Source organism: Formica exsecta, unplaced genomic scaffold (assembly GCF_003651465.1).
Source record: "Formica exsecta isolate Colony F162 unplaced genomic scaffold, ASM365146v1 scaffold2, whole genome shotgun sequence".
Taxonomy (NCBI): Eukaryota; Metazoa; Arthropoda; class Insecta; order Hymenoptera; family Formicidae; genus Formica; species Formica exsecta.
The window spans coordinates 1,056,828-1,077,264 of record NW_021849297.1 but is presented as its reverse complement, the minus strand read 5'-3'; the positions used below and the strand labels follow the sequence as shown (position 1 = coordinate 1,077,264).

The 20,437-nt window shown below is 30.7% G+C and overlaps 1 protein-coding gene across 4 annotated transcripts in view; it reads right to left on the bottom strand.

The window, feature by feature from the left end:
• Positions 1-20,437, bottom strand: part of LOC115234337 — a 108,720-nt gene that overhangs the window by 33,142 nt on the left and 55,141 nt on the right. For 3 of the 4 annotated variants that reach the window (XM_029805347.1, XM_029805349.1, XM_029805350.1), the window contains one exon: positions 182-370. The gene's annotated coding sequence lies outside the window, so the exon portion shown is untranslated. Of the gene's footprint in view, positions 1-181; positions 371-949; positions 1,926-20,437 lie in introns of those variants that run through there. The other variant, XM_029805348.1, reaches the window with a different exon arrangement.

The window sequence follows — 20,437 nt, the reverse complement described above, 5'->3', positions numbered from 1 at the left end:
TATTTAATTGTGTGACAAAAGCTATCAATTCTCTTTTTTTTTTTAATATTCTATTACGCTTTGCTCGTATTTTGCTCATAATCAATGTAAAATTTTGCAAAGGATGTATTTCTAAAGGAGATGGATCAATTTTGATGGAGAGTCTTTGTAACACAACGCGTGTATAAAGACCTTTTATTACCTGTACATGCACCTTTTCGAGCGTTCCGTATCTTCTATCCTCCTTTGCCGTACTACATCCTTTCCCTCGGGCTATGTCATAACAATGATAGCGCGAGATCACCGTTTCACGGTACATTATTCAGCCGTGCATTTCATTTGTATCTGATGTTATTTCCCGATGCTGATCCGTGCTCATTCTAGATTAGAGCTATAATAATGCAAAAACGAATAGTTAATTTTTGAATAATTTTATATTTTAATATAAATATTTGTCTTAATATATATTTTTTATATCGTGATGCATTTGTAGCATAGACAATGACACAAATATAGTGATGGAAGAACGATGTAGAATTTTTGTTTTTAAGATTATTATAAATAATTTATTTCAAATACTTTATAAAATCACGTATCAAATAAAATACATCCTTTCCGTCCTACAAATATAATATATTTGAAATTTTATTTAATTCATACTTATATTTTAAACATTCAAAAATGTATCTCATCCGGGGAAAAATTAATGTGTAAACGATTACTCTTTATTTAGAATTAATTATGTTTGTTTAAAAAGATTTTAATTAAAATATTTGTTTCTCACGCACACAATACACTCACGAGAGTCATCGCGGCGTCGTTTACTTTCAAAGTGAAATAGCACATCTCGCGTCCCGAAAAAGCTCGCGTGACCGATAAAAGTATCGCGCCTGATAAAAGACCCGGCATATCCAAGCAATTCGCGCGCCTGTCTTATACGAGTCGTGAGTACGTAATGACGCTGGCTGACCTTTCCGGATTGCGTGGCCGCGATGCACCGTTGCGGTACCAGTACCGTGCCAACGAAAATACAACAGAGAAAGCTCCGGCGGTTCGGCTGTCGGCAGCCGCGAGCTTGTGAGCAACAAATGAGGCTTGCGGTTTACATTGGGTCGCCTTTATAGGGCGGTTTCCTGTGCAAGCGCGTTCTGCTACAGCTCACAGCGGCGTAAAATCGGGAAGGAGAGAATCTATGTTTTCATTCTCGACGAGAGATTTTAGATAAGATGTATCAAAGCGAATTTATGATATAAGATAGCGATAATAAATATTATTTAATCAAGCTGAAATTCTCCTGAATAACAGTGACAATGAAAATAGATAAATAATTGTGAATTATGTAGCAGTTGTAGCGATATTGTTATTTCTAAATTTAGAAATGATTGTTATTGTTTTAATTATCATGATGTTATAACGTTTTATAATTATATATGCACGGTATTTAAATATATTCTACTTTATTTTTACGCTTCAATTTTACACTTTACTCTGCAATTTTAAAGTTTTTTAATATCAAGATCCATCTATGAAGACGCCAGTGAATGCAACGAATTACGTGCTGTGAAAAATATTTCCATCGAACGAAGAATAGTTATGCTTTTTTTTTAAGTCTTTTATACGAGCATGCGAGCATTTCACCATGCTTGATAGAGCAAAGCTTTATACTCTATAGAAAAAAATCGTTATTTTTTGTGATCATTATTATCTGTCAAGCAATACGAATATTTAATCCGCTGGTTGAACGCGGTACTCATATTTCTAAACAAAAAAGATAGAAACAAAAATTTTGTGAATCTAATCTTATTTACAGAACGAAATAATTCAAGCTTTCAGAAATTAGGTTTTAAAATGCCAATTTTATGAATTCTATTTTAATGCCGATAGAAGTGTAATGCATGTAATTGCTTGCTACGATTTACGTGAAATGTGACGTCTGACTATATCGTATAGATGGTATCTTTTTATATATACAACTAGAATAATAATGAAAAAAAAACTAGAACACTTGAGTGCATCGCAAATCTTTGTTTTATGATCATAAAAAAGAGAAAATATGTTACAATACAATTGAATAAATGTCGACGCAATTTAATGATTTTAATAACACAAAGCATCTAAACATATTTATATGTTTTTTTAAAGCAAGGCGGGATTAAATATATATAAATTTTTAATTAAAAATTGTATTAATATAATGTATTAATATAATGTAATATTAAAAATTTAAATTTTTAATTAAAAATTGTATGTACCAAAACAAATTTGAAAGATTTGTCAGGATGTTTGTAGAGACCTCTCAATACATAAAGAACATATTCTCGAAAATCCATCTATTATTCGGACCATTTGTCGCGTTCGTATATCACCGAAAACTGACACGTTCTGGCAAAAATAATGGCCTGTCCAATGGCACTCGATTTTTCTTACAATGATTCATATATTAACGTATGTGACGCAATCTGGCGCACGCATCACGTGATTGTAAATCTTAGATACTGTTGAAATATAAGCCACTTAAAGTTACATTTATGTTGCACATATTTACTTACATGCAAGACTGCAATGCGAACTTGCATGCACTCTGCGTTATGATAAAGTAGCTACTCGCGATTTGCGATTAAATCATGATGATGATGACGATATTATTTATAATCAAAGTTCTTATAAATTTTTCGAGAGTTCAATAAAGCAGCTCAAGTACATTTTTTGAGATGGGAAAATGATATTTTTTTCGATATTATCATATTTTATTTTAATAGAGATAAAAGAGAGAGAGAGAGAGAGAGAGAGAGAGAGAGAGAGAGAAATATATCATTTATTTTAGAGAGAGAGAGAGAGAGAGAGAGAGAGAGAGAGAGAGAGAGAGAGAGAGAGAGAGAGAGAGAGAGAGAGAGAGAGAGAGAGAGAGAGAGAGAGAGAGATATAAATTTTTGTTTTTTAGAAATAAATACATAAAAAAAAAATAAAAACAGAAAATACGGATGGCTTTCCTTTATGTGGAAAATTTTTATAAAATATTACAGACTTTTATCGCTTTGTCATTTTTCATCCGCATCATCTTCTTATGCATTTATATATAAGGATAGTCACAAATTATTTTTATTCGAGAGAACTCGTTTTTCTTTCGCAAATCGATCAATTTATGCAGCATTATGGTAATGTTAGAATACTCCGTTAATATACAGGTAGTCAATTTGTTGACGGAAGATCATTAACCAAGGACATATTTTTTTTGTAATCGCGCGAAACGATCTCGTTAAATGATACGATTTACGGACTCTGCAATCTCTTAAAAGCGATCGCATTGCGGCCATTCATCTTGCGGTCGTCTCGCTATTTCAAGAAAGCTCGCGATACATCAGCTACACACGCGACAAGTTCGATGACTTCTCTCCCTCCACTTTGGCGAATGACGAACGCTTTGCGCGTTGCATAATATGTCGCATAAATCTGCATCCGTAATTAACTGGATTATGCATACACTGACCTCGTAATAGTAAAAAGATGTTGTTCCGTTTTTAAATCTTCCTATATTCAAAACATTCAAATTTATGTCAGTTCTGAAGTATCTTAAGAAGAGATGCGTATAAAGCTCAATCATGCTTAATCGCGATTGCGCAGCGACAATTGTGAAAATTAAATCAAAGCTCCGTTCTTCATCAAACGTCCAGTTCTCTCTTTGTTCAAAGTTTAAAGGTATTAAAGTTGTGAATAATATAAAGTTGGGCGCAGCGATTGTCTACGTTCTTTGTCGCGTTAAACTCAAGCGATAGCAAAGGTTCAAAGAGATGGAAAATAATATGTAGATTATGGTGAGAGTAAATGCAATTATACATATACATATGTATAGAGAGAGAGAGAGAGAGAGAGAGAGAGAGAGAGGGGGACCAATGCAACGCTAGTTAATCAAGAAAATTTTAATGTTATAAAGATTACGTAATTTCCGCTTGTGTATGCATGTGATTTTGCATTTTACGCCGACAGGATGGATCAATGATTTCCAACCCTATTTTTTTCCTTACAATCTTTTCAAGCGTTCCGTGCATCATATCGGCATTCTTTTTATGTGCTCCATATTTATACGCGATAATAGACTCGGCGGATGGTGGTTAGCGCGGTGGCGTTATAAATAGATGAGTGACTGTTGCTTGCTTCAGCATGGCGAAAGAAAAATAAACGTCTACGTTACTGCGAAATTTTCGTGTATCTTCCCTTTTCTGTAAACGATGTAATAAAGCACACGTGGTAATATCTGAAATAATGTTAATTTGAAAAATACGAATGACAACCTCGCCCAAAGTTGTCGACGTATGCTTTGTTATAACAAATTGAGCGATTCGTAATTGTTCATGTGCTGGATTGGACACTGCTAAAATTGTATAAAATAACAGAGAATTGTAATGTGATGCGTTATATCAACACGCCGATTTATTCACATACATAAACGTCAAAAAATTGTTGTCGTTTTTGGGGAAGTTGTTATACAAACAGCGCTGTAGCTCAGATTAAAGTCTGTCGACCTATATTAATGAAAGTGTAAAGCTAGCACCAGACTATGCGCGTATTCGCAATTCATGATTCGTAATTCGAAATTCGTGAACGGTATAAAGAAATCTGATTGGTTGAATTTGACGAATCATCCACACTATTCACGAATTATAAACGAATCGCGAATACGCGCATAGTCTGGCGCTAGCTTTATGCGTATGCGTTCTCTGCTTTGTTTCTCTCTCTCTCTCTCTCTCTCTCTCTCTCTCTCTCTCTAAATTGCGTTGCCTTCCAATTATAGGTAGCATACTCCAGTTGGCTATAGTCGTCGATGTTTTTCTTATTTATTTTTGGCGTTGTTTGATACCAGTATAATATTTCTTTTCAAAATCCCTGCGTTTGCTTGCATCGAAGAGATAATGATTATAACGTTTAATAATATTAAATTAATTTTTTCTTAATCAAGACATCAAAGCACCAATAATATTCAAAATAAATTAAAACTGAAAAGATTTCACAAATTAAGTTTCTTGCCAATTATACAAAACAGTTAACAGCTTTAAAATTTAATTTTCAAAAAGTCTTTTATTTTTTAATTACTAAATATATTGATGTCTCAACACATGTTTGTAAAAAAAAAATCTTATAAATTCACTCTTTAGACTCTTTTCCCAGAATTTTAACTTAAAGTTTAAGTATCAATAGTATCAAAAAACTTCAATAAATAAGGGCTTGAAAATTAAAATTTTTAATTTAAATCTTTTACTGTACTATTATTATAATTAGTCTGTTCAATTAACATTTCACAAAATTATGAAATTTGCATCTTTATAAAAGTCATTATAATATTAATCATATCATTAATGATTAGATATTCGGTTAATTTGTCATTGATTTATGACGAGTTAGCATCAATGAAAATTGTGTTCGCAATTATTAGAGTTATTTTATTACTGCGTTTGTGTCCTTTGTGCGGTTTAGTTAAATTATGTATTTTGACAACCATATAAAGTAATAATGCAGTATTTGTGGTAAACATGTTTCCATATTGTAGTTGTAATTAAGTCTGTATGTATAATTAAAATATGTTATGTTATAGCATATAATTTCTTTGATAACATGACTTTTATTTGATATCTTGAAAATTGGTATTATATATTTATGAAAAATTAAATTTTCAATCATTTATGAAAATTGAATAAAATAAAATTTTTTTATTTCAAAAATAACCTCCATAATTTGACTCTTTTTTTAATATTACGTTTTTAATTATTTAAGCGTGAACCACGGTTTATTAAAAATACTCTAAGAATAACTTAAACAATAATTCATAAACTAAAGAATTTATTAACGTCAATGTCGGAAACAATCATTTTATGGAATATATTTATAGGTAAGCCATCAAACAAACTGACGGCAAAAGTGTTGTTCTACCGAGAATAGCGAGCGTAATTTCTATATCGATCGCAGTGTATCGCGGTGTAATATCCAATGCGCAGTAATTTCTGCAATACCGCCGAACGAAATACGTAATGTTGTATTTCGCAACCTGTATTTGGCAATTTATTCCAGTAATGACACAACTTTCCGAAGAACATAACGATCATCTAACTACGACAGTAAAATCTGTAGAACATAATTTTTAGAAACTTCGGGTAACTACTAACGATGCTGCGGCATGCAAAAGTCGTTAATGCAAGTTTTTGCATATTTTTCACGGTGTACGCAACGTAATGTTGGTTAAAATTGAATACATGGTAGCGGAATACATTTGTAGTGAGACATTTTATTTCTTTCCATTTTCATGCACGTGCAGATAATGACGAGATACATAAGACTTTTTTATTAGAACCACATTATAAAACAACGAGTTAAAGAAAAGGGCCACGCTGTCCAACAAATTTAATTTATTTAGTCTACGATATATTTGAATATATTTTTAACAAAGAGGAAGAAAACATATATAAAATTATTTTTATTTTAATATTAAATGCGTTTCTCCACATGAAAATCTTTGATTGAAAAATATATATTCTTTTTTTAAAATTTTCAGCTTATATTATAATTGGATTGAAATCTGTTCTTGCACGAAAACTTATTAATTGATTGGATTGTTGACTATAATCTCATAAAATTTTGTGTGAGATATCGTTTTTAATTTATCTTGAGATACCTTTTTATTATATCTTTATCGAAAAAGAAAGCTGCTTTTCAATTCTTTCGAAAAGTAGAGTGAATAGCTTTATTATGATTAAATGAGATTTAATTAGGATGCGAGAATAGTAAAACGTAATTAACGGTTTCTGTCTTTAATAGATATGATAGATTGCTTTAATGATGTCTTGCAACGATTCAGAATTTCGTAAAATTAAATTTATCCAAACATTGTAAGATAAAATGTTTGTTTGCAAAGAGTTTTTTTCGGATTTTTTCTCACCGTTTACTTTCTATTCATAGCATTCGTTCATTTTAATCTATGCGATATACCTCAGTTTCAATTTGTGCGATATAGCTTATATGAGATGAATTTTTAAAATTTTTGATTTTGTAATGTACGCACTCTTCATTATTATGAGAAGATATACAATGTCTTTATTACATCGCCGAAAGCATTTTATATATTTTATGTATTCAACGTGACTGTGAATTGAGTGTTATCCCGCAATTTATCTTAGGCCGGCTTTCTGCTGTATATTTAAATATAGAGAGTGCTAATTCACTCTCTCTGAATTTCCTTTATCTTCGCTCCGCAATATTACCGCGGATTATCGTACAGATTACATCACAAACACACAATAAAATATCTAAAATTTTGCTTTTGTATATTATTATATGATTTGCGAGTGATAATGGCACAGATTGACATCTTCTTTCGAAGAAAACGTAAATCTTATCAAGCTTATATCACGTGTACATGTAACAGGAAGAAACATATCTATATCGGAATTTAGCCTAATTTAAAATTAAACTCTATCAAATTTTTACGTGACTGTGAATTGAGTGTTATCCCGCAATTTATCTTAGGCCGGCTTTCTGCTGTATATTTAAATATAGAGAGTGCTAATTCACTCTCTCTGAATTTCCTTTATCTTCGCTCCGCAATATTACCGCGGATTATCGTACAGATTACATCACAAACACACAATAAAATATCTAAAATTTTGCTTTTGTATATTATTATATGATTTGCGAGTGATAATGGCACAGATTGACATCTTCTTTCGAAGAAAATGTAAATCTTATCAAGCTTATATCACGTGTACAGGAAGAAACATATCTATATCGGAATTTAGCCTAATTTAAAATTAAACTCTATCAAATTTTTATCTTATATTCTAAAAAATTACCTTACGAATATAATATCCTCCTGTATAATAAACTCTGACTATGTACTAACATCTGCAATTCGATTTATATGAATTCTATTAATAATCTAATTTTCAAATTCCGAGAGAAATTGGATGTGTTTCCCTCTCTCTTTCTCTTTCTCATGTGGCTTATAAAGTTATATCTATTTACCAAAATTATATTTTTTCACATATCAGAAACATTGCTTAAATTGATCTATATTGTTGACAGCTATGTTATGCACTAGGATAATTCGATAAATAAGGTAATATTAGAACAACTGTACGCATATAATATGTCTCGTTATCTTATTTATTGAATTGTCCTCGTAGATATTATCTTATCAAGCTTATATCACGTGTACATGTAACAGGAAGAAACATATCTATATCGGAATTTAGCCTAATTTAAAATTAAACTCTATCAAATTTTTATCTTATATTCTAAAAAATTACCTTACGAATATAATATCCTCCTGTATAATAATATGTACTTATGTACTAACATCTGCAATTCGATTTATATGAATTCTATTAATAATCTAATTTTCAAATTCCGAGAGAAATTGGATGTGTTTCCCTCTCTCTCTCTCTCTCTTTCTCGTGTGGCTTATAAAGATATATCTATTTGCCAAAATTATTTTTGTTCACATATCAGAAACATTGCTTAAATTGATCTATATTGTTGACAGCTATGTTATGCACTAGGATAATTCGATAAATAAGGTAATATTAGAACAACTGTACGCATATAATATGTCTCGTTATCTTATTTATTGAATTGTCCTCGTAGATATTATCTTATTGTAAGTATAAAACATTTTTCTCGACATATTTCTATAATTTTTTTATTTTTATACTGAAATCAAAGGAAGAAAATAAAAAGATTTCAGGTAAACATGATATTGGTGTTCGGAATCTCGGAAATTGTGAAATAAAATGTCAGCCTACGCGATTCACTTTTTTATAAGACTCTTGCTTTGAACATATAGCCCTTCGGATTCCATCGCTCATGTTTGCCTCGAAGCGGCTTGTCATAAAGTCGTATACGTGCGTTTATAAATACGATGTCCTGCTCCGTCGTTTGTGCCTGTGGCAGTTACGATCGACAGTGATTACTCATTCCGTGCACATGCTCGCACGATACTAAAGAAGTTCTTTTGACATCGGTATTCTTGAGTTTGCGTAAAATTCTGCATAGACTGAAAAAGCTTTTAACAAGAATATAATTCAAATTTATAAAAAATATAAAGCTCATATGTGTATGCTAATTTTAAATTTTAAGTAAAATAAACAAAATAAAATTAATATTCTGAACAATTTTCTTTTTTGTTTGTTTAATAGGACAAGAATAGTTAGAGAAAAACTATGTACTTCTTACATACATGAGCTACGAAAAAAATTGTACTGCAATGTGTGTTGCGACGCTGTTATAAATTTGTCGAGACACTATGTTTTTCTTCCGCGAAAATAAATAATCTTTAAAGCGCGTTAACTCGAAAAATAATGCCAACAAAGAATGAAGGCGATTAAACGGACATCAGGGCAAGTAATATCCATTCGCACAGCTTTTTTAATGCATGTTACCTTTTCCCAGATACTCTCGCTACGTGATACTCTCGGTGATTCGTTTTTCTCGGTGTGTGCTATAAGTATAAATCAACTGACGCAAATAAATCCCGCTTAAGACGAAACGGCTATATTACATCGCACGTTTTAACAGATTGAGGATCTTTACGTCGTTGTTGTGAAGGAAGATTCGACTGCGAAGCTATAAGCTTCGTAGGCCGAGCTTACAAAGCTCGTAAGCCGAATGCAAATGTTTTGTCTTATCCCTCGATATATAGCACTTTAATTTATCAGTGACAAGAATTATCGCAACTTACGACTTTTCCTTCGATATTTTCGAGGCACTTGGTTCGACTTCCTTGTATTACGTCAATTTAGAATTGATTTTATCAATCATGATAAACAAATAATTATTTTTTGACAAGCTTACTGGGTCTCACGGGATATTTAAATGTTACAAAAGATAATTAGAATTATGTTAATTAGATTAATTGGAAAAAGATCTATGATTTAAGTTTTTCTTCAAATAAATCCATTCTCTCGATCTTCGTTATCAGCAATTCACGTGATTTAATATAATATCAAGCCATTTATATTATGATATATGCAATTCTTTACAACATCCGATGCTGAATTATGAGGCGCGATTGACAATTGTACATCCGCTCTTGTGTCCTTTCAACTGGGATCGATCGATCGTCCTTACGTGCACGACGCGTTGTAATTGTATGTATCCAACTTCGCGACATGTTCCATATTGGTTGTTACTTTTTATGGGCGTTCGTTTATGAGAGAAAAAAAAGCAGAAGAACGCCAGCAAAAAAGCAAGTGAAACTAGGGTCGGTTCAGGGAGAGTGATCGACGATGCAAGTCAATCTTATCTCGATAAGCTGGTAAACGACTTTTTTCTGCTGGCACATAAATAGTAATAAGGAATTCTAAGAGAAATTCTTATTGTTGGCGTATCACGTAACACTACTGTGATATAATGAAGCCATTGTACGAATTTATCCCTTATAAAAAAAAAAATTTGTTAAGCCAAAAAATTTATCACGTTATTATATATATCGCATTATTTATGTCAATTATTTTCTTATTAAAACATTTCGCAGTAATAGAATAACTTTTTAAATTGTAGACAATAGAAGAGAGAAAGCAAACAATTTTATCACTTCGAGAAATTTAGATCCGTGACTGAAAGACAACGCGGAAAAAAAATTCTTGGCAAATTTTATTTTAATTTTCTACATACATAATTTTTTTTTTTTTTTCCCCTTTAGTTTAGCTTAGAATTAAAATTATTAAAAGATAATTTTGTTAATTGATAAATTTATCTGCATGTCATTATAAAATACAAATATAATTTTGATAATTTCGATGTAGTTAATTTTACCTCCATCAAAATACATTCGTGGTCGCATTATTCCTCGATTTTACTCCTACCGCCGGCAGACACGAACCACGAAGGTTTGTGGTGACGCAAACTGAATGTCGCTGTCCACAATGACCTCGGTTAGAGAATAAAGATGCTGTTGACGCACCCATTTATGCAGATTAACGAGTTGCATTTAAATACGAAGCGTTCGCATACACGGAAATATCTTATCTTTTGAAAACCTATTATTATATTTTTTTATCTTTATATTTAAATATAGATAAAAGTAAATTGGTGAAAAAGATGTAGGGGTTATTATTGCACTTTTATGTATCAGCTATTTCCTATAGTTTATAGCAGAAAAAGTTTAAAAAAATTTTAAACGTTTTGAAATTAGAGAACCAATCAAAGAAAGACGGCTTCCACTAGTCAGGTAATAACGCTCCAAAGAGAATCGTAGTAAAAACTTTTGGAATGCTATTAAAAATTCTCAAGTTTCACGTTGGAAGTCAAGAGTGAGGTTGTATTCCTACATTGTTTTTGCCGTTATATAATTATATTTCTCCAATCTCGTTCGTTTTCTCAGTTTCTCCATTTTCTCTGATAATGGAAGTTTTATTTTCATCAAATTCTATTTCATATTTCATTATAAATTTAAGCAAAGTGAAATCAACCTAAGAGGGTTAGATTCAAATCATTATGTACATTTTATTCTTTCGACGTAAATTACCATTTAATTTACTCTTCGGTTAATCGATCGTTAACATTCATCGATTCTCATTATAATTTGATTCATGACTCGCATTATATATGATAATGCGAACCCAGACAACATCAGTAGGCCAAGACAAATAAGATGTCTAAAGGACGATAAGACATCTTTTAGAGACATGTATTGTCTGAAAAGTAATTATTATGACATGTAATTTTCATTCCTTTTAGTAAGAGTGAAAAAAGTGTACGTCAAGAAGAGTGGATGCTTTTTTTATGTCATATTATATTGATAGTTTCCAAATAATAAATCAAAAAGTCAAAAATTTAGAAGTTTTGTGAATAATATTTCACAGATGAACAGAGTAAATCTTATGATTTCATTTTCCTCAAGTTATGATTTTAAAATTCAATATAAATATGTGAAAAATACTCTCTGTAATCTATATTAATTTCCTACAATCTTTATTTGTAGCGAAATTTCTTGAATTAAATAAATTATTGCAACGATTTCAAATTATGAACAATTAAAGGTGAAAAGCAGATTGTGTGAGCTTAAGTGCAATTAAATTATAACAAGTTTATTGCATTTAAATTTAAATGTGTTTAAAATCTTTCTCTAAAAATTTTAACTACATATTTATTATAATTATTAAGATACTTAACGCGCATTGAATATAAAAATACTCCGCAATACATTAATTTGTACGTAACAATTTATATAAATTTTTCTAAAAAAATAATTTTTTTTTAAATGGTCAAGCGAATACTATTGTTATAATCTAACAGATTTCAAGAGATATTCTATATGTATAACGGCGGAAATATGGCAAATCATTACAACGCGAAAAGTTCGTAGATACAAAGAACTAACTTTTTGCGTTTTGAAGAATTTTTCTCACATCCTTACAGCTCTTGAATGACCGACTTTCGTTTTCCAGAGTTCCTAAGCGATGTGTAAATATATTGTTGTTACACGACAATAGCATTGTATTTCTCTTATTGTATGTACATATATATATTTCTCGAGTACACTGACGGCTTGCTATTCCGTCGCCTAGGCGATGACACGTTCTAGACTTTCGAGATACGGACAAATTCTGACCGGTACATCCCTTTGTCCTCTCGAGTTAACGCATAGATGCCCAGAGGCGCTTTGCACTCTCGAGTTACGAAGAGAAGTAAAGCGGCAGTTGCTACCTAGGGGTTGTGCTGTGGCGACATCCATATAACAATCCTTGGTCAAACTTGCGATAAATGCAGATCACAAGAAGGAATCTCACGTTGAATTTGCACTTGAATTTTTCAAAAGGAATATAAAAGAAATTGGACTCTTACATTGTGTTGCGTATTCATGCGACATTTATGTGACATTTTACAAGAAAAGCGTCGCGCTTTTAAGGATTATCATATTTTAATCATGATATTTTTTCGCAAGGCTTGCTATTCCGTCGCCTAGGCGATGACACGTTCTAGACTTTCGAGATACGGACAAATTCTGACCGGTACATCCCTTTGTCCTCTCGAGTTAACGCATAGATGCCCAGAGGCGCTTTGCACTCTCGAGTTACGAAGAGAAGTAAAGCGGCAGTTGCTACCTAGGGGTTGTGCTGTGGCGACATCCATATAACAATCCTTGGTCAAACTTGCGATAAATGCAGATCACAAGAAGGAATCTCACGTTGAATTTGCACTTGAATTTTTCAAAAGGAATATAAAAGAAATTGGACTCTTACATTGTTGCGTATTCATGCGACATTTATGTGACGTTTTACAAGAAAAGCGTCGCGCTTTTAAGGATTATCATATTTTAATCATGATATTTTTTCGCAAAATTTTGGCAAATCCGTACAAAATTAATTTTACTGCTAAATCATGTTATATTATAAATATATGTGGGCATATACTTAAATTTTAATTTCTTCTATTTTTATAAACTGCTTCGAGTTTTTACAAAGAGCTTGAAAGTTTAGGCTTTTTTTCGGATGATGATAAGGTACAATCAGGTTGCTGGAATTGAATAGCATGGTTAATTAACACCATATGATTATTTCAACGATAGTTACGTAACAATCAGTATGCGCAACGACGAAGCACAATAAGTCGGCTGGCCTCTATAACCGACAGGCCTCTATAAACGACAAGCCTCTATAAGCATTGATTGACTACTTGATTCTACATTTCTTTGTATAGACATAGCGGTATGGAATTGATTCGAAGAATTGGACGTTATGAAGAATATTATTGGATTTTCCGCGATGGAAGTTTCTAGGACGATTTTTTGCCAAATGTAATTATCGAAGGATGTGCAAGCATGGTCTGCAAAAGTGTGCTCTCTTGGGATTTTAAAAAAAGGGAGAAAAGTTCGTTTAAAAAAGGAACAGTTTCGTTAATTAAAGTTTCATTTAAATGATGTGCTATAAAAATTATACTTAATGGTAGCAACAATATAATAAAATTATTACAATATGATAAATATATAATTGGAATATATAAATTCTTCTCTAGATATAATGAGACTTGGCACAGCCGTAAAAAAGAAGTGCGAATAAAAGCATTTTCTGACATTTATATTAACCTTTGATTAACAGAAGTTAAATGTAAAAAATAACTATATATAATATTTATAATCTTGTGCAATTTTTCAATATGTCACGAATTCATCAAAATCAAAGAGCGACAATTTTTCTTTTCAGTACTAAATGAAAAAAATAGTTGAATATTTTGCATGTACGAAACAGATCTTTGTTATTAATAGCGAAAGTTACCAAGCGACATAAAACCGATTATCGGATTTTCTCGGTACAGGTAGGAGTGTCCTTCTCGATCTTACCAATACGAACGTCTAGTCTGTTAACATTAATATTTCTTCACGCGAGACGTTTTTATAAAGTTAGAATTGTTTACATGTACACTTGTCAAATGTATCGATTGTCAAATCTATTTATAATAATTTTTAGGAATTTAACACTGTCGTGTCTATGCATCGTTACATTATGTACGAAAAAGTGGAACATTACGCTCAATTTGCTTCCGGCTCTCATTAGTTTAATTATACCTTTGGATAAAGACGCACGAGAGATAATCCCGTCATAAATTTTTACTAAAGCGTGGATAGAGATAATCCTTACTCTTTACTTAGGATGCGACTTATTCAACGGTGCGAAATGTATGTTGCTTGCATCTTTGAACACGAAAACCACTTCTTTTAGCGAGAATAACAGGGCACTCTGTGTTTCGTTAAAACAAGATGTAAATCTCGAAAAACAATTCGTACGGCTCAGAATTACAAAAAGCTCGCTAATAAACTTGTGTAAAATGACATGCAAATAAAGCTGCACGCAGCTTCACATTTTTAATTTGAAATTTAATTGTTGAAATATTTAAAATGTTGTTGATTAAAAATAAATAAATGTTGTTAATAAAAAATAAATAATTATTTTTTCGAAAAAATATTAAATCTTACTCTGAACTTGTCAAATAATTTGACATTAAAATAAAGATTGATGGTTTGAGAATATTTGGTATATTGATGTATCACAATTGTCATGAGAGATTGCGACATTATTTATTATCCATTATATATGCGTTATTCACAATAGGATTATTAATTGTTGATTTGACAGGGAAAATGGAGTTCATTATTACGTAATGTTTCTGAACTATGCCTATGTTAAGGCTATTTTCGTTGCTGACATTTGCATGTGTGTAACGATCGATTCGCGACAGTTGGATGACTATGATATTAGATATCACTCTATGTTATGCTAGGACGTTGCCGTGATCGAATTAATCCACTCAAAAGGAGGCAACGGACCATTTGTTCGTTGGACACACAATCGATAATCCGATATTTTACATAGGATTGAATCTATGGCATTACTGAAAAATTTTATGTAAATATATGAATTCATAAAAAAACTTTACATTCTATACTTTCTAAGATTTGTAGTAAAATTGAGGAAAACCTTTAAGCAGATTTATACGAATTGTTTAGATTCTTTTATTTACAATTGAAAAATTATGCGTATCGATTTAATGCCGGATCTATGGATAAGTATTTTGTTGGTTAGAATTTCGATTACTATAAAGTTCCAAATTATTGTGCAAATTTTTAATTGGTTTTTTAAGAGTTAATAGTTATATTAGCAAGAGTAGCAAATGCAAGTTTTTATAGTAAATAGTCAAAAATGTTCTCAGAATAAAGAAAAATCATGTTGTGCAGCATTTTGTTGCTGGAGAAAATTGCAGTAACAATGTCAATCAATAACGCATTGGTGCGTATGCATATGACACGCATTACTGCTTGTCAGCTTCACAGTCGATAGGATACGTACCTTAAAACGTAGTTAATGCATTGTACATGTAGAATATGATATTTGATAATATGATAAACTTCATATTAAGATGTTAATTGAAATATATAATAAGTTTCTATAGAACTTAAAAAAAAATAAAATTTTATGAGATATACACAAAAAATTATCTTATCTTTGCTTATTTCTGATTAAAAATTTTTTAAACTGATGTCACACCAATATTTTTCTAAAGAAAGAATTATTTTTCGTATTTTACTTAAAAGATGTTTTATATTAACAATACATTACTTTATAAAAGTAATACGTTATATCTATCATAAGTTGCATGTAAAGAAAGAAATTTAAATATTGTGCAAACAAATGTAATTGATCGAAACCCCAGTATCATTCACACGCTCAAGTTTTACGTGAGATAATAATCTCGATAAAATGCTGAGGTATCTGTGAAATGTATTTTCACGCATGAAGTGAGGAAAATAATGTCTAAAACGAGGTGCTTCAATATCTCGACAAAAGATCTCCAGAAGAGTATCCAGTGGGATAGCTTTAGCAAATTCCTTTCTAAAGAAAAATTGCACGAACGTTCTTTCGCATACAATCGACTTCTCATACTTGGCAAAGCTTATTTTGTTCGCGGAAAATTGAAAGATATATGAGAAGATATAAAAATTAGTCAAAATATAAATAATATCTATTACAGATAAGACCGCGCCTATATATTATTGTATTACAAAATTTAAAACTCTAACGTAAAGAATTAACAATATAAAATATACATATTCTCAGACTATCATTCAGGAAGATTTGATAAGAGGCATAGCGTTATAATACAATCACGATTACTATAAAAATTCACGTTTTATTTCACGCGAATCTAAAATGTTAAACATGAGAGATTCTTCTGTAAGGATAATTATCGATTGAAGAATAGCATAAAAAAGAAATAAAGAACGATAACATCGAATTGACAGAGAAGCGTCACAAGTACAGAATTTTATATAAAAGCGCATAAGCGCTAGAAGTGAGTGACTTATTTTCTTATAAAAATGATTGATTCGATAATATGAAAATTAGAAAGGCAATGAAAAAAGCGGAGAGCCATATATATACTTTCGATTATGTACTTTGATGCCCAGATTTATTTCTTAAAAGATTTAATAACGAGATTTATTTATACATTTTGTATCATTCTCTTTATCTTGACAACCCACTTAATCAAAGGCTAATTACTAGCAACGAGCTTATACTTTTCTCTTCTCTATAGTACAATTATAGTACAAAATTAATACAGTACAAAATTAATAAGAAAGATCATCTTTCTTATTAATTTTGATTATGACAAATAATCGTCAGAAGGTACTTTATAGCAATAATAAACAAAATCTAAAGATTTTTAAAGAAAAATAAACACAAAATATATACTAAAAACAAAAGAAAAATTAAATTATGAAATTTGACAGATCACAATGACAGACAATCAAGCAGAAAACGAAGTTTCATTTATTTATCAATCTCTTAATACCATCAGTTTATGAGGTTTTAATTTGAGGTTTTATTACCAATATATTGAATATTGAGAATGAAAAACGTGAGAGAGAGAGAGAAAAATTTAATTAAAGTAAGATCTGATTGAAAAATGCATCAAAGATTTGATCGTAGGAATATTCTTTTAGCGTTATTTGGGGAAACTGCCATATGAAAAACATATCTTCACACGTTGAGCCTCTTGTTGAATCTGCGCTAAGAAAACATCCGTTTCCGTATTTATCCAAGAAACTATTATTAATAATTGGCGTGACATCATACAAGACATCTATTTTGCGTGTTTAATAGGCGCAAGTTTCGCGAGCATGTTAATATGCCACATGCCGCGCGGTTTCCAATTTGAACGTAATTTACAATCGCTCGACCATCTAAGGATCGCGTATTATTAAAAGCGACCACTGCCGCATAGGATAATCACAATTACATAATGGCCGGGAGAAATTGTCCGTTAAATGTAGACGAGCCCGACGATATTCCGGTCGAGACGCGGAAGAAGCCGCGTTTAATTAAACAGAGTAAAGAAGATATATCGTTTCTCACTTTTCGTCTCAAAATTTGTATCCTTCATCCTTGAGAACATATATAGCGAACTTCGTCTCAACACTTCTGAAGTGTTTCCGACGACAAGAAGAATACCGATAGCGGAAAAAGAAGATAGAGGAGAACATAGGAGAATAAAGCAGAGCAACTTCATTATGCTTTCAAAGTGAAGTTCCTCTTTTATGGGAATATTCCTTAAATCCAATTTTTGAAGATTATATCTACAGCTCATTTTACCTATTGCACTATAAAGCTGTGTTGAAAAGAACTTTCGGTATAAGAATAAATTTTTGTTTATCGACACACATTAATATTGGATTAAAAAATTCTCTATCACGATAGCGTATAAAAATTTAATTAATTTATAGTAAATTTTATTCTTTTCAAACTATATATAGTATGTTCGCCATGTTACCAAAAACTGTGCAGTGACTAGGGATTATTGATTCCAGATATGATTAACTTGTTCGCTAGCGATCACACATGCAACAAGGCAGAACCACTACTGTTTTTTTTTTTTTTTTAGACGATAATATAGTATACAAGGGCAGGAGGTACAGTAGCGATAATATCGCAAAATCCTCTAGAGAATCACAAGCGCACGCGTTGCTCGAGCCACGCCTAAATTTAACAACGTGACTCCATTAATGCATAATGAGCAAGGAAGCTATAAAATGACGTGACCTTATCTTTCTAAACAATTGCAACCTGCGATATGTTATAATACAAAAGCAGCGAATAAATAAATTAAAAATAAACCAATGAACATATAAAACTATGTCATCATATACAAAAGCATCGAATAGATAGAAAATTATATTACTATTGTTAAAAGTTTATGTGACTTAGATCTATTAATTTAGATTATAAATAAATTATAAGTCATGTGATTATAAAACTATAAAAAAAACTAAATTTCTTTTTTGATTATTTATTAACTTATATATATAATTTAATTATAATCAAAATATCTAGAAATTACTATACAAAGACAACATAATTACTGTAAAACAATTAATTATGTTGCATTATTAATTAGCTTCTGGTGATTAACTTAACTGGCTATATAAATGAGTGATTTGAGATAATCTCAATTCCGCATTATTTTTTTTAATTAAAATTCAGAAATAAATTGTTTTATAGAAATGTTTTTGAAAAGAAATGATAACTGATATTATTACATCATTACGCAATGCGACGGCAGATGCATTTTTCATATAGCATATATCCATGTACTTATGCGCATGCATGGAGATGAAATCGAATATTTCCTCCTTATTATCTAAGTAAATTCAATCTCTGTTACATAATGGGTATCGATATTTTGCATTCTGAAGAAAGATTGAAAGATTACGAAATATATGTGTTGCAAACAGATTTAAAAAAAAATTATTCAGACATAAAACAATTATACAAAATATAAATATAACTAAATAATAATTTATGCTTTAAAGTCAATCGGAAACAACAAAGCGTTATTATAATAGAATGGCAAATTACTTTTATGTAATGTTCATATTCCAGAAAGATACATAATATATATTTATGTCTATATATAAACATTTCTAACTCATAGTTTCTTTTAAAAATACGTATAAATTGTATTTCTTTTTTTTTTAAATTAATTAAATCTAATGCATAATTCCTAATTCCTATAATTCAAGATTTTATATTGAAAAACAAGTTTAAAATAGAATTGAAGAATATATTAAATATTAAATCACATAAATATAACAATTTTGTTACAGGTTGGTCTAGAACTTTGTTTCGTATATAGATCATTATGTTATTCACTCAAGTATTTAATCTCTCTTTTGCCATAGACAAGTTCAGTAAATCTTTTATTTAATTTTTTTCTATAAAATTGAAACAGCAGACACAGTTGTATTATTTATTGCCATTTTTAATCAAAGTTTGAAAATATATCAAATCATGTATTATCATGTCGAAAAACACGATCTAACCAAGTTCAAGTTTTCATTCTTTTTATAAAAATGATTTTAAAATAGTTTGGGGATCAAAAACCTAAAGTTGTGAAATCATTTTATCCAAGGATAACTGAGCAGAATAAAAGAATTTCCTCCGAGCGAGTTTGTCTTAATATAATAGAACGGCGTTTACTTATTTTCCCTGGTCAATGGCAATCGACAATAAATTCGAGGAAAATGGGTCGATGTGTGCCATGAATGAAAAGAACTGCCCTTAATCTTCGCTCTTTGATTTTGTCAACCGTAAAATTCTGCAAACTATACGTGTGATAGGAGATAAATAAAAATTATATAAAACACGAAACGTGGAAGCATCTGAAAGATGTGTTGTTAAATAATTTTTCGATCAACAATTTTATTCTGACGATTTTATAACTTACATTCAAGTCTGCAGAAAATATCTGCATGATTTTTTTGCTTCTTTTAATGTAAGATTAAAATCGCTAAAAATATTATCAATATAATCAGTGGACTGAGATTTGCACAATTATGTGTTGTTAAAAAACTGTTAATGTACAGCATAAAATAAAGATGATGTCATCATACTAATACTGATTTTCTAAATATTATATATAT